This window comes from Emys orbicularis, chromosome 7 (assembly GCF_028017835.1).
Source record: "Emys orbicularis isolate rEmyOrb1 chromosome 7, rEmyOrb1.hap1, whole genome shotgun sequence".
NCBI classification, from domain to species: domain Eukaryota; kingdom Metazoa; phylum Chordata; order Testudines; family Emydidae; genus Emys; species Emys orbicularis.
This window is the reverse complement of record NC_088689.1, coordinates 14,727,272-14,740,006: the sequence shown is the minus strand read 5'-3', so window position 1 is coordinate 14,740,006 and position 12,735 is coordinate 14,727,272.

The window sequence follows — 12,735 nt, the reverse complement described above, 5'->3', positions numbered from 1 at the left end:
TACTGTTCTGTAAACTCTTAGCAAATTTTGTGAGGAAACTGTTGGGCTGTATTCCTTTTTTTTTTTTTTTTTATGTCAATTTAATTTGACAATTGCCACAAGTTTGCAGGTAAGTACCTTACACCTCTTCGTTAAATGCTAAGTTTTAACCTATTTGTCTCTTCATAATTATTTTATTTACTTATTTATTAGGCATTTGTTTAGCATTCCTCAGCTTTTCATCTAACAGCTTCATTTAAGTGTTTGAAGCACTAGGAAAGAATCGAGGTGACTGACTGACACTCAGGTCTGTTCAGCTTGAATTCACCAACAGAAAAGAGGGTAGAGTGTCATGCAGAACTAATAGGAGAGAGTTCTAAAGCTCTTAAATATACAGGCCCCAATCCTGGAGTGCACTATGCAGCCACTTTGCACGAGCACACTGGTGCACCCTAAATAATGTGGATCTGGCCCTTGGGGGAGAGGTGTCACCATCGCATAGGGGAAATTCTTGTCATTCTTCCGCTCTGCTCTGCGCTGGTTAGGCCTCATCTGGAGTATTGTGTCCAGTTCTGGGCACCACATTTCAAGAAAGATGTGGAGAAATTGGAAAGGGTCCAGAGAAGAGCAACAAGAATGATTAAAGGTCTTGAGAACATGACCTATGAAGGAAGGCTGAAAGAATTGGGTTTGTTTAGTTTGGAAAAGAGAAGACTGAGAGGGGACATGATAGCAGTTTTCAGGTATCTAAAAGGGTGTCATAAGGAGGAGGGAGAAAACTTGTTCACCTTAGCCTCTAAGGAAAGAACAAGAAGCAATGGTCTTAAACTGCAGCAAGGGAGGTTTAGGTTGGACATTAGGAAAAAGTTCCTAACTGTCAGGGTGGTTAAACACTGGAATAAGCTGCCTAGGGAGGTTGTGGAATCTCCATCTCTGGAGATATTTAAGAGTAGGTTAGATAAATGTCTATCAGGGATGGTCTAGACAGTATTTGGTCCTGCCATGAGGGCAGGGGACTGGACTCGATGACCTCTCGAGGTCCCTCCCAGTCCTAGAATCTATGACTCTGTATGAAATCTGAAGTGGTATTGGGCCTCTGTAGCATTCCTGTGGCTGGTGTCTCTGTGTCCTGGTGACTATCAGCTGCCATAAGTGCTCCTGGGAGCCTTGGTTCTGCTCTACACTTTGTCAGGGCAGCCTCAGGATGGGGATACAATGGGTACCTTTGAGTCTGTGCCTCAGATGTGCCGAGCACTCCTCTGCCATAACTGAGGATCAGACCCACAGAGTCTGTTCCTACCAGCTGTGCTCATAGGAACACATTTTACTCAGTCCCACTGAAGTGAGCTGGACTATTCACCTGATTAAGATTTACGCTCAAGAGCAAAATCAATGAGTAGATCAGACTCTTACTTTGGTTAATAAGGAAAGATATTATGTGTCTTAATGACAAGATATGAGTGCTGATAAATATGCACATTTGCTATGGTGATGAGTGGCATAGTAATGCATATATGTAAGACAGATAAAATACATGGAAGCTTTTCATTATACCACAAGGTATTTTTAAAACAGAGAATGCAGTGTTTTAAAAGTAGGATTGTCACAGTGAACTGGTAATGGTTGATAAATAGATATTGTAACAGGAAATTCCTCCCAAGTCAGGTTCAGAGGGTTTTTAAATTTTTTTATCACATAACAGAAAAGTAAAATGCAGTCAGTCTAAAAATACAATGCACTAAAATACTCATTACAAAATGAATCTAAAGGACAGGAGAGAGACCTCTCAGCACAGAGGGCCTTTGTTCGTGTCTCCCGAGTAGCACTATTTAGGACTGCATAAGGTTGGGTCAAGGACATATGAGAATTGCTTTTGGAAGTTGCTGGGTCTGATTTTCCACTGCCTTGCACCCTGTGTACCATTTGAATCTGGCAGTGTGTTACATTAGCCACTTCACACTCACTGGCCCAGATCCTTGGCTTCGTTATGGCTGATTTGCACTGCTGTGGTGTCACAGCAGCTTTAAAGCCAGTTAACTGAGATTATAACTTTGAGCCACCTTGAGGCTGTGATAAATTACACCAGGGTCTAGATTGACTCTCTGCAGCTCCAGGATCCCGTAGCCATAAAAGTCCCTCCCCTAGCTCTCACCCCTGTGCCCCCAGCATTGAGCACAACTTGGTCACTGCAGAGGACCTGACACTTTGCACAGGTGAAAATGACTATATGTAGCATGCAAGACAGTGAAGAATTGGGACCGAGGCCAGGAAGACAGCCTTTAGAGCCACTGTGACAGCTCAAAGGCTCTGGATTTGGGGCCTGAATCTGATTTCAAGACTATACAAAGCAGAGCTTACCCAACACTACTGGAAATTCCCTACTCACAACTATATTTAAAAGAGAATCCTTAACAGTAACACTCCACATGTTAAGGGTCAACTCTGTTTCTTTTCTCTCTTCCATTGTTGCCCACACACATTTTTTCCAGCAGCAATTCTCCAAAGACCCAGGAGCCAAGGCCCACAGACTCTAAAGCAGTGGCGGGTAACCTGCAGGCCGCATATAGCCCATCAAGGTAATCGGATTGCGGGCCGTGAGACATCTTGCTGACGACCATCCACAGGCACGGCCCCCCACAGCTCTCAGTGGCTGTGGTTTGCCGTTTCCGGCCAATGGGGGCTGCTGGAAGCGGCGGGCTGCAGGTTGCCCACCACTGCTCTAAAGGGTTGTTCTGTATATCTTGATGAACTTTTAAGTTATTTTAAAATTGCTATGAGGACCTTTAAAAGGTTTGGCATTCAGATAAGCACCCAGAACCGTACATGGTTATCTGACCGTGTGGATGCCATCATCCCACCCATGAAGACCCATATTCCTCCATCCCCAAAACTCCCTCAATGAACTGTCCTACCTGCAGTTGCCTTTTTGGAAGAGGAAACCTAGAGGCCCACTATTTATTACCTTTCAGTGGAGGATCAATGTGGGCAAATCTGTACCATGCCCCATACTCCACAGCATCTTCTGAACATACATAAGAACGGCCGTACCGGGTCAGACCAAAGGTCCATCTAGCCCAATATCCTGTCTACCGACAGTGGCCAATGCCAGGTGCTCCAGAGGGAGTGGACCAACAGGCAGTGATCTCTCTCCTGCCATCCATCTCCATCCTCTGACAAACAGAGGCTAGGGACACCATTCCTTACCCATCCTGGCTAATAGCCATTAATGGACTTAACCACCATGAATTTATCCAGTTCTCTTTTAAACGCTGTTATAGTCCTAGCCTTCACAACCTCCTCAGGTAAGGAGTTCCACAAGTTGACTGTGCGCTGCGTGAAGAAGAACTTCCTTGTATTTGTTTTAAACCTGCTGCCTATTAATTTCATTTGGTGACCCCTAGTTCTTGTATTATGGGAATAAGTAAATAACTTTTCCTTATCCACTTTCTCCACATCACTCATGATTTTATATACCTCAGGAGTAAAACATATCCCCCCTTAGTCTCCTCTTTTCCAAGCTGAAGAGCCCTAGCCTCTTTAATCTCTCCTCATATGGGACCAGTTCCAAACCCCTAATCATTTTAGTTGCCCTTTTCTGAACCTTTTCTAGTGCCAGTATATCTTTTTTGAGATGAGACCACATCTGTACGCAGTATTCGAGATGGGGGCGTACCATCGATTTATATAAGGGCAATAATATATTCTCAGTCTTATTCTCTGTCCCCTTTTTATGATCCCTAACATCCTGTTTGCTTTTTTGACCGCCTCTGCACACTGCGCGGACATCTTCAGAGAACTATCCACGATAACTCCAAGATCTTTTTCCTGACTTGTTGTAGCTAAATTAGCCCCCATCATATTGTATGTATAGTTGGGGTTATTTTTTCCAATGTGCATTACTTTACATTTATCCATTCTGGGAGCATCGCCTGCATTCTCTCACCTTCTGGGGGTTTAGATCATCTATCCCACATTCCTACTCTGCAGGGATTTGGATGCCACTCACCTACACCCTCTCTCCACTGGAAGATGGGGATGTGTAGAGCATGTCATTCACCTACTCTCTCTCCACTGGGAGGATCTCCAGTTCCTTGTACCATCCAGTGTTCCCTATGCTGCCTTCTCCTTCATGGCCTTATGTCAGGTGACACCAGGTATTGGCATCCTTTATCTTGGGAGCGGGTGGAGAATTAGACCTATTCCTGTTCGCTGTAGGGACTGGGCTGGTTGTCTGTAACACCAAGTATGAGAGCTTAAATATCACAATTTCTTTAAAATGTTCTTGATGTCCTATACTACTGGGTTAAGTGAGAAATGCATTCCTGGTCTATCTGCTAACTGTTTGATCTGTTGGATTTCATCTTAGCTGTCTCCACTCTTAAAGATTTAAATAGCTGTGGTTGTACCAGACAGACTGGCAATTAGCCCCATTTCCCTGTGCCAAATAGATCTAACAAATCTAACACCTCTTTCTTAAGTTTCCATGGATACCTTCGAAGAGCGCACACACTGTAATCAAAACAGTAGGGAGTACAGTTTACAAAAGCTTCCAGTATTGTCCTCATGGAACTGTTACGTTCAAGAAATAGCTCTTTTTAATAGCTCTCCCACTTACTCAGCTCTGTTCCCCTTATGTTTTTAGTCTTATAAAGTCCTTTGCATCTCCCAACTGTAGAGATGTAACTTTCATCTGAGTACTCGATGTTTAGTTGATAACTTTTGCCTGATTCAAAACTTGGTGCCTAATATAGCTAAGGCACTTGGATATTACAGTGATGGCGCAATACAAGAACTACATAGGCATGTCTTGGGCCTTGTCTACACTACCGTTTAAGTCGATTGTAAGCTACGTTGCTCAGGAGTATGAAAAAGCCACCCCCCTGAGCGACATAACTTACATTGACTTAATGTGGTGTCTACACTGCGCTATGTCGGCAGGAGATGCTCTCCTGCCAGCATAGCTTCCGCTGAGGTGGATTAATTACGTCAACTGGAGAACGTGTTCCCGTCAACATAGCGCGTCTCAATCCAACGTGCTAAATTGACGCCACTGCATCAATCGCAGCAGCACCAATTTAGCGTGGTAGTGAAGACAAGTCCTTGGTTTGTAATATACAACTGCTTGGAGTTGCAACAATTTCATGGAGTATTCTTCCATGTGTCTTAAGGGTCTGCTGTCTTCTGCCATTGCATCATGCTTTCAAATGTAGTCCCTTTTCTTCTGGGATCTAGAGCTATTAATACCACTTGTTACCAAAAAATCCATTTGCTGAAACATTTTCAGTATCATAAACAGGCAATAAAGATAATATAGGTTAGTTCTTGTTCTTGCTATGAGATGTCACTTAGATACTAACCCACTAATCCTAGTCTAAAGACTCACTGTTGGCTCTGCCAATGAATGTTGAAATTTGACAACATCCTGGTTGTTCTGCAACTGCTGACATTGTCTTATTTCCCCATCTGTGAGCAAATGTAGGACTTTTAGCCTTGTAGAATGTCAAGGGCTTTACTGATAACACTCGTTACCATGTGACCATCTGTTTGTTTATTTATTGCTTTTCACAGTCAGGCTTTTCCATACTAGCCTGTTCTACCTTTCTCCTATAATCTTTTTGCTTTTGTCTGGATCCAAGAGCATCTTTGGTATTCCTAAAAATTGTGAAAGGGAAAATGCTTCCCAATATAATGCACATTTAAAGAAACCAAACTCATTGGGGTCATCCTGTTTAGTGAATGACAAGAGTTTTTGTGTGAATCTAACAATCATGGTGAAAGCTGAGTAAGTGACTAATCAACCAAAGATAGTAAACAATACATCCAGAGTAGTTTCCTGTTTGTTCACATTAGATGTATTTTCTATATCTAATCTCTTGCTTAATATGTAATGCCTCAGATCAGGAAGAGCTCTGTGTAGCTCAAAAGCTTGTCTCACCGACAGAAGTTGGTCCAATAAAATATATTACCTCACTCACCTTGTGTCTCTAATATCTTTGGACCAACATGGCTACAGTAACACTGTATATATTTATCTAGCAGCCCAGGTTTGCATGGCACTTTATAGACATGGAAAAAAACAAGGTATTTGTCCTGAAAAGCTTGCAATCTAAGCCATTTGGATGATATGATGAGAGATGGAATGAGGAGAATGAACATCAGGAAACTGCACTTAGGAAGTCTTCAAATCATGATTTGGGGACTTCAACAGCTGAGTCAAGGGAGAGAATTATTCCAGGAGTGGGTGGGTCAGCTTTTGTGGCCTGCATCATGCGGGAGGTCAGACTAGATGATCATATTGGTCCCTTCTGACCTTAAAGTCTATGAGTCTATGAGTCTATGAGAGGATAGTTTTACACAGAATCTGGATTCGGTTTCTTTGTGTTTTCTATTTTCTGGGAGGAAAGAGGAGGTTGCTTGTTTTTTATGAAGATGTGGGCAAAGGTAATGCCTGATTGGAGATTATTAGTGCAGGGACACCAGAAGGAAGCAAGTTTGAGGAAGGAGTTTTCAGGAGGAAAAGGAGGTTGCTTGGTGTGCAGAAAAGGTGCCAGGCATAGGGTACAGTATGACAATAGGTGTGAGTGAGAGATGTCAAAGGAGGAGCATGATTGTTCTTTTTCATCCAGCCTCCAAGGTATCACTGGGCTGAATTCTGTGTTCCTTCAAGAAGACAAGATCTCAGAGAGGGTGAAATTCACCTCTGAGCAGCGTGCCAACGCAAACCCAGTGGTCCACTTAAACTTTTATTAAGTTAGCTATCTGCACAGGGTTATCACCCATAGCAAATAATTGAGGTTGTACAAATCCAGAGTTCTTTCTGGTAATGACAATGTAAAACTGAAAAGATCTCGAGAATACTTGATGAAAGATCACAGATGTGTCTCCTGGGTTGAGTCATAAAAATGATCCGAAGCAGAGTAGTTATAATAAACCGTAAAAGGCATTGGTTCTGGTGAGACAAATTTTATTTGTAGACGTTTACTTCAACTGTACAGATATCTTTGCCTTTAACACACTATTACTGTGCTCTAAATGCTATCAGTGAGATTGCACAGCAGCATTCTGGATGATTGATTACTATGAAAAGTGAACAGAAAACCTAGATTTGGAATGGTCATTAGCTGGGGCAATCTCCATGGAAGGGAAAGGTATTGCCCACTTCAAGAAATAAGGTGGGAAACCTGCTGATGTTTAAAATAAAGTACCTTACCCTATTTTCATTGAAGTTAATAGCAACACTCTCGTTGACTGCACTGAGAGCAGGAAGTATTTATTTTTTATGCTGAATATGTTCTTTTCATTTATATATTGAAATGTTTTAAATGTGTTTTTAATTTTTGTATTTCTGTTTCTTTTTGATTTTCCTTTTTTCCTTTCAAAGCATTTTTGTATCTGCACTAAAACCCTCCAGGCTGTAGATTGTGCCAGGTTGTTGTGACGCTTTTGTAAGCTCTGACATTTTGCTTTCAATCTTGTATTTAAGGTGAGGTAATATCCCAGCAATACTTTACTTCAGTGTAACCGAATAATACTGTCTGCCTCAATACAGTTTTTGCCAGCTGTGTTGCTTCCCAAACAGCTGTCTGTGAGCTGAGGGGTGAAAACATTATCTACAATCCTGCATTTCCTGTTGTGCAAACATCACTGACAATGTGAAATATGCAGACCACCAAGCTTTGCTTCCAGGAAAATTCTCTAGATAGTTAAAATGAGTCTAAAGAGTTTTGAATTGCACTTTGTACTTACTTTACTGTGCGACCCTATGGTCTAGAGGATTGAGCACTGGACTTGGGAGTTCGGGGCGACCGAGGTTCTGTTCCTGGCAACTTCATTGACCTACTGTGTGATCATTTGAACTCTCTGGGCTTCTGCTCCCACTTTTTAATCTATTTTGTCTTTTTATATCTGTTGTTTTTTGGAACAATTTAATTCCATCACCTGAAGCCTTTGAATAAGATAGGATGTCTTTCTAGAAATACACCTCTACCTCGATATAACACTGTCCTCGGGAGCCAAAAAATCTTACCGCGTTATAGGTGAAACCGCGTTATATCGAACTTGCTTTGATCCACCGGAGTGCGCAGCCTCTCTCCCCCCCCCCCCCCCCCGGAGCACTGCTGTACCGCGTTATATCCGAATTCGTGTTATATCAGGTCGCATTATATCGGGGTAGAGGTGTATTCTCTAGCTCAGCCAGATATGGGTTTCATGCAGAAGCTACTGGGTCAAATTCTATGGCCTGGGTTATGAAGGAAGTCGCACGAGAGGATCATAATGATCCCTTCAGGCTTTAAAATCCATGAAATCTATTTAGATGGTAAATTTTTCAGGCCAAGGCTGGTCTTTCATTATATGTTTGTACAGAACCTCTCATAATGGGGCCTCTCAGCTCTAAGGCAATGCTAATAATAATAATTGTTTAAAAATCTTTCTGTGTTTATTCCAGATAAAACCCTAGCAGGAATATAAAGGACATTGTTAAAATTCATATGGAATAAGAAAAGATCAAGAGTGAGTGCAGATACTTTATACAAACCTATTAAACAGGTTGGGCTAAGTGTTCCAAATATTCTGTGGTACTGTCAAGCCGGCCGGTTCAAAGCAGTAGTGGAATGGGGCTTTTTAACCCAGCCAAACACTGGGCCCTTGTTGAATAAGAAAATTGGGGCAGTGTAAACATTGCTAGGCTAACATAGATTAATAAAAAATCATGCCATCCAGAAATTGATATACCTCCTTTAGCAAAAGCTACTCTATGTGTTTGTGATTGAACTAGAGTTAAGTTCTTTTTCCTCACCAGTGACACTCTTGCAAATAATCCAGATCTTAAACCAAATCATGACCCAGAGATCTTCAAAGATTGAATACACATGGAATCAGGGGCAGCTCTAGGCACCAGCAAAGCAAGCAGGTGCTTGGGGCAGCCCATTTGCAGGGTCGGCAGCCGGCAGGGATCCAGCCTGGGAGCTGAGAACCAACAGGGGGCCCTGGGAGCTGTAGTTCCTTGGTTAGCTCCCTGCCTATAGAGCCAGCCCTGGAGCAGGGAAAGAACTACATTTCCCAGCATTCCCTTGGCCGCTATCAACAGGAAAGGGAGGGGGAGGGAGTATGGTAGCTGAAACCTCATGCTGCAGCTTGCTGTGAATGGAGAGCTCACTGCTAGAGCGGGGTGTCACTGTGAATGGGGAACAAGTGTGCCCAAGGAGTAAAAGGCTTTGCCCCAGATATCCCATTCAGAAGACATCCCCAGACTGGATTAGGGATACTGGTGTGACCTCACCTTGCAGCCCCCAAAGAAGGAATTGGGTGGACTAAATGGACAGTGCACCTCTCTATCTGAAGCCTAGCAAGGGAGGTATGTGGATCCCACTAGAATTTCAAAAGAAAAGTAAGGGAGGGGAGGCTCTACTGGACCTGGGCAGCTTTAGATACAGTACCAGGCACATAGGAGGATTTCCACTTCTGAGCCATGGAAGCAGAAATTGACTTTTCCTTTCCAGATATAGCTAATATTCAGAAAGGGAATCTAGCATCTGCCTTCCCAATTTGAACACCTCAAAATTCAGGAGTGCTCAAGCTCAATTTGGGCAGCTGTTACTTCATTTCTCCCAAATCAAATATACTGATCCACTGTAACTTGTTATAGAAAAAGTAGGATAAAATTGAGCAAGAAATGCTTCCCAGTGGTTATTAGGACTAGAATTACTATTTTCAACAGCCATTGCTTTTTTTTTTTTTAGTTTTATTTGTTTAAAAGGAAGACAGTGATATTGCATTGGCAAATTCCCCATAGAAACAAAGAGTGGAACAAAAGAATAATAAAGGCACCTCAACTTTTCCTCATTTATGGAGCACAGTCTTATAATATGCATCCAGATATCCTCCAATCACACAAGCTGAAAATTGTTCCACTTTACTGCAGTTCTGTAACCATATGGGAACCAATCCTGTCTGTGTTCTGTGCACATCCAAAATTCCTGCTGAATGACCCGCCCTGGGAGCAAGTTACCAGTGACCCAGGGCTGGGGTGGCAGGGGGTGCGGGTGGAGGGGGCAGAGCCCAGGGCTGGGGGGGTGGGGGGGCACTGGTGGTGGGAAAGAGGGGAGCCCAGAGCTGGGGCAGCATGGGGTGGGGGGAGAGAGCCCAGGGCTGGGGTGGCAGGGGGTGCAGATGGGGGGAGGCCCAGAGCTGGGGCGGCAGGGGGTGCGGGGGGGGGGAGCCCAGGGCCGAGGCAGCAGAATGGTGTGTGTGGGGGGGAACCCAGGGCTGGGGTGGGGGCAGCCAAATTTTTTTTTTGCTTGGGGCGGCAAAAAAACCTAGAGCCAGCCTTGCATGGAATACACCTGATTAGCTAGCTGTTCAGTATAGGAACTTTTCTAACTGAAAACTAACTTTTTAACTGGCCTTCTCTCCCCTGGTACCAGTATTTCAAGTCAGGCATTATATATCTTAACTTTTTAGATAGTTTTTTGTATAAAACAAGTTAACTTTAATAGACGTTATCGCATCGTGTCAATTAGGAAACAAAAAATTATCACTAATGTATATGAATCTTTGCAAACAACTCTCCTAACAAAAAATATCCAAATATGACACTCTAGGTAAAGGACCAGGACAAATTGCCACAGAGGAATGGGGTTTGAGCTGGAAAAGAGTACCAGCAACCTCAGTCTATAGCATAGATTCATAGATTCTAGGACTGGAAGGGACCTCGAGAGGTCATCGAGTCCAGTCCCCTGCCCTCATGGCAGGACCAAATACTGTCTAGACCATCCCGGATAGACATTTATCTAACCTACTCTTAAATATCTCCAGAGATGGAGATTCCACAACCTCCCTAGGCAATTTATTCCAATGTTTAACCACCCTGACAGTTAGGAACTTTTTCCTAATGTCCAACCTAAACCTCCCTTGCTGCAGTTTAAGCCCATTGCTTCTTGTTCTATCCTTAGAGGCTAAGGTGAACAAGTTTTCTCCCTCCTCCTTATGACACCCTTTTAGATACCTGAAAACTGCTATCATGTCTCCTCTCAGTCTTCTCTTTTCCAAACTAAACAAACCCAATTCTTTCAGCCTTCCTTCATAGGTCATGTTCTCAAGACCTTTAATCATTCTTGTTGCTCTTCTCTGGACCCTCTCCAATTTCTCCACATCTTTCTTGAAATGTGGTGCCCAGAACTGGACACAATACTCCAGTTGAGGCCTAACCAGCGCAGCGTAGAGCAGAAGAATGACTTCTCGTGTCTTGCTCACAACACACCTGTTAATACATCCCAGAATCATGTTTGCTTTTTTTGCAACAGCATCACACTGTTGACTCATATTTAGCATAATTAAAGAAAATGTCTTTAAGATCCTGTTTTGATGGTACTTCATACCAGTCAGGTTAAAAGATATATAGAGATTGAATGGGGATAAATGTGGGAGAAATTGTGGTGAAAGAGCAACTTTTATGCATATATGGTGGACATGTCCAGGCATTAGAGAGTGTTGAGAGGCAGTCCATAACCAAATACCACAAATTGTTGGATATTTACCAAATGATCCTTTGGTAATCCTCTTAGGGCTCCCTAGCTGAAATGGTCACATAACAGAAAAAGAATTAATCCTTGCTAGTAGCTGCTTGGCTATTGGTAGCCTCTCATTGAAAAAGAGAAAAATAGCCCAACCATAGAGGAATGGCTCAAAAAATATGGGAGGTTGTGATAATGGAAAAATTAACACGCCAATTACGTATGCAGCAAAATAGAGGACAGATAGATACTAAGGGTACGTCTTCACTACCCGCCGTATTGGCAGGTAGCAATAGATTTATCCGGGATCGATATATCGCGTCTCGTTAAGACGCGATATATCGATCCCCGAACGCGTTCACCGTCAACTCCGGAACTCCACCAGAGCAAGCGGCGGTAGCGCAGTCGACGGGGGAGCTGCGGCCGTCGATGCCGTGTGGACCCCAGGTAATTCGATCTAAGATACTTCGACTTCAGCTACGCTATTCGCTATTCGCGTAGCTGAAGTTGCGTATCTTAGCTCGATTCCCCCCCTCCCCCTAGTGTAGACCAGCCCTAAGATATTTGGTTACCTTTTATTTAACACTCAGACAAAGCACATTCATCTGCAACAAAACCAGCACACCTGTCCATTTTTTTTTAAATATTAACATTTGATAGACACGCCTGGTCTAGTATATAGGTGAGTATATAGGGATTTTAGACAATTTAATAAAATCTATAGAAATGACATACCGTATTATAGGCGTTGTGATGCTCACTCTGTAATATGGTAAGAACCTGTTAAATAGAAAAATCTGATAGGTATATTCCTGGATAGTGTCTCTTTAAACAAAAGCTAACTGTTTTAACAATTGTTTTAATATAGTACGATAGCAGATTGTAATTCTTTGTATTGTACCCAGTGGTCTGTAATAATAGATAAATGTTAAGGAAAATACAGTAGTTTACGACATAAATACAATCCTGTATACGCTTCTTAATAATGTAACTAAAATTTTAGAAATGCAAAAATGAAATAGGGAGCAGAATTGATCGTTTTATTAGTTCAGAAGTGGGTGTGAGTATGGGTAGTAGGCATTTGATATGTATGGCTGCCCCTGCAGAATCATGGTGGGTCCAGCTGACTTTGAGGTTCAAACACTGGGACCCACCACCATAGTAGGGGTTTAGATGTTAAGCAAGGTTTCATTTAGAGGGAATATGTCACAACAACCCATCCCCAGTTCTTTGTGCTACGACA